The 3298-nt window shown below is 43.5% G+C and overlaps 1 protein-coding gene and 1 pseudogene across 1 annotated transcript in view; both read left to right on the top strand.

The window, feature by feature from the left end:
- TANGO6 (transport and golgi organization 6 homolog) overlaps positions 1-3298 on the top strand; it is a 237730-nt gene that overhangs the window by 16077 nt on the left and 218355 nt on the right. The gene's annotated exons all lie outside the window — the stretch shown is intronic.
- On the top strand, positions 1237-2123 carry LOC103272552 (annotated as a pseudogene).

Genomic DNA, 3298 nt, shown 5'->3' with positions numbered 1-3298 from the left:
TTGTATAGATGAGGTCTCGCTGCCCCAGATGGGTCTCGAACCCGTGGGCTCAGGCCATCCACTCATCTCAGCCTCCCAAAGGCGCAGGATTACAGGTTATAGGTTTTTCATGGATATCCATTATCAGATTGAGGAAGTTCCCTTCTATGTAGTGGTACAATCATAGCTCACCATAGTCTCAACCTCCTGAGCTCAGGTGATCCTTCCGCCTCAACCTCCCAAGTACCTGGGACTACAGGCATGCACCATCACGCCCAGCTAATTTTTTGATTTTCTTTTTTTGTTTTTTGAGTTGGAGTCTCACTCTGTCACCCAGACTGGAGTGCAGTGGCATGTTTACGGCCACCGCAGTCTTAACCTGCTGGGCTCAGGTAATCCTGCCGCCTCAGCCTTCCAAGTAGCTGGAACTACAGGCATACACAACCATGCTTGGCTAATTTTTGATTTATTATAGAGATGAGGTCTCACCAAGTTGCCCAGACTGGTCTTGAACCTGTGGGGTCAGGCAATTCTCTCACCTCAGCCTCCCAAAGTGCTGAGATTATAGGCATGAGCCACTGCACCTGGCTTAATTTTTTGATTTTTCTGTAGAGATTAGGTCTCCCTCTGTTGCCCAGACTGATCTCTAGCTTCTGGGCTCATGCAGTCCTCCTGTCTTGGCCTCTTAAGGTGCTTGGATTATAGGCATGAGCCATTGCGTCCAGTGTCTATTTGTAATTTTCTATGTTAGTTTTTATGATGAATGGGTGTTGAATTTTGTCAAATGTTTTTTCTGCATCCACTGAATTAATTGCATGGGTTGTCACCTTCATACTGTTTTTTGTTGTTGTTGTTTATTTTTGAGTTGGAGTCTCACTCTGTTGCCCAGGCTGGAGTGCAGTAGCATACTCACAGCCACTGCAGCCTCGACCTGCTGGACTCAGGTAATCCTTCCACCTCAGCCTTCCAAGTAGCTGGAAATATAGGCATGCGCCACCGCGGCCGGCTAATGTTTTGATTTATTGTAGAGATGAGGTCTCGCCAAATTGCCCAGGCTGGTCTTGAACCCATGGGCTCAGGCAATCCTCTCACCTCGACCTCCCAAAGTGTCCTTCATACTGTTAAGAAGATGAACCATATTTGTTGAGTTTCAAGTGTTAGGGCAACTATGCATTCCTGGCATAAAAACCACTTGGTATCGAAATATTGTTCTTGAAGTCTGTGTGGAGCCACAGATGCAGGTCTCCATTCTGCAGGATGGGGTTTGTTAAAGTTGTCAAGAATAAGGCCTACTTTAAGAGATACCAAGTGAAATTTAGAAGACAACAAGAGGGTAACACTGATTACTATGCCCGGAAACGTTTGATGATACAGGATAAAAATAAGTACCATACACCTAAATACTGAATGATAGTTCATGTAACAAACAGAGTTACCATTTGTCAGATTGCTTATGCCAGTATAGAAGGGGATATGATAGTCTGTAAAGCTTATGCACACGAACTACCAACATATGGTATAAAAGTTCGCCTGACAAGTTATGCTGTAGCATATTATACTGGCTTGCTACTGGCCCGCAGGCTTCTCAGTAGGTTTGGCATGGACAAGATCTATGAAGGCCAGAGGTGACTGGAGATAAATACACTGTAGAAAGCATTGATGACCAGAGTGCTTTCACCTGCTATTTGAACACAGGTCTTGCCAGAACTACCACTGGCAATAAAGCTTTTGGGGCCCTGAAGGGAGCTGTGGATGGTGACTTGTCTATTTCTCATAGTACCAAACGATTCCCTGGTTATAATTCTGAAAGTAAGGAATTTAATGCAGAAGTACATCAGAAGCACATCATGGGCCAGAACATTGCAGATCATATGCATTTACCTAATGGAAGAAAATGAAGATGCTTACGAGAAGCAGTTCTCTCAGTACATAAAGCACAGCATGACTCCAGACATGATGGAGGAGATGTACGAGAAAGCTCATGCAGCTATACGGGAGAATCCTGTCTATGAGAAGAAGCCCAAGAAAGAAGTGAAGAAGAAGAGGTGGAATCATCCTAAAATGTCCCTTGCCCAGAAGAAAGATCGGTAGCACAAAAGAAGGCGTACTTCCTCAGAGCTCAGGAGCAGCCTGCTGAGAGTTGAACCAGTTTTCTTTAAGCATTTTTCAGATAAAGACAATAAACATACTGACCAAGCCAAAGAAAAAAGAAAAAGAAATATTATTCTTTTTCTGTATCCCTGGATTTGATTTGCTAATATTTTGTTAAGAATTTCTAAAAGTGCCGGGCTCGGTGGCTCAGCCAGTAATCCCGCGCCTTTGGGAGGCTGAGGTGAGTGGATTGCCTGAGCCCGCGGGTTCGAGACCCGCCTGGGCAGCGAGACCTCATCTCTACAATTAAAAAAAAAAATCAGCCGGGCATGGCAGCGCATGCCTGTAATTCCGGCTACTCGGAAGGCTGAGGTGGAAGGATTGCCGGAGCCCAGCGGGTCGAGGCTGCGGTGGCCGGGAGCTGCCGCTGCACTCCAGTCTGGGCGACCGAGTGAGACTCTGACTCAAAAAAAAAACAAAAACAAAAAAAAGAATTTCTAAAAGTTATTATTAGATTTTATTTTTTAAAGCAGCTTTTGGCTTATAGAACATTTGAGCAGCAAGTACAGAGGGCTCCCATGTACCCCCTTCCCCAACCCAAGCCTAGTTCCCCTATTACTTACATCCATCATTAGTGTGGTACATTTGTTACAATAGATAAACCAATATTAATACATTGCTATTAACTAAAGTGGATAGTTTATATTAGGTTTCACTCTTTGTATTATACACTTCTGTGGGTTTTGACAAATGCATAATGCCATATATCCGTTATTAATAGTATCATATAGGATAGTTTCTCATTCCTAAAAATTCCGTACTCAACCTATTCTCCTATCCCTCACCCCCAATCACCTGGCTACTACTGATATTTTTTATTGTCTCTGTAGTTTTGACTTCTCCAGAATGTCATATAGTTGGAATCATACAGAATATAGCTCTTGCAGACTGACTTCTTTCACTTAGCAAAATGCACTTAGGGTTCCTCCATGTCTTTTTATGGCTTATTTATTTTTATCACTGATTAATATTTTATTGTCTAAATGAAGCAGATTTATGCATTTGCTTTTTTTTTCTTTTTAAAAAATCTAGCCGGGCTTGGTGGCTCAGCCTGCAATCCCAGCGCTTTGGGAGGCTGAGGTGAGTGGATTGCCTGAGCCCGTGGGTTCAAGACCCGCCTGGGCAACTTGGCGAGACCTCATCTCTACAATAAATCAAAAAATTAGCC

This window comes from Carlito syrichta, unplaced genomic scaffold (genome assembly GCF_000164805.1).
Source record: "Carlito syrichta isolate Samal-C Ts95f unplaced genomic scaffold, Tarsius_syrichta-2.0.1 Scaffold312739, whole genome shotgun sequence".
NCBI lineage: Eukaryota > Metazoa > Chordata > Mammalia > Primates > Tarsiidae > Carlito > Carlito syrichta.
The sequence above is the reverse complement of the archived record's forward strand: the minus strand, read 5'-3'. Positions and strand labels throughout refer to the sequence as shown.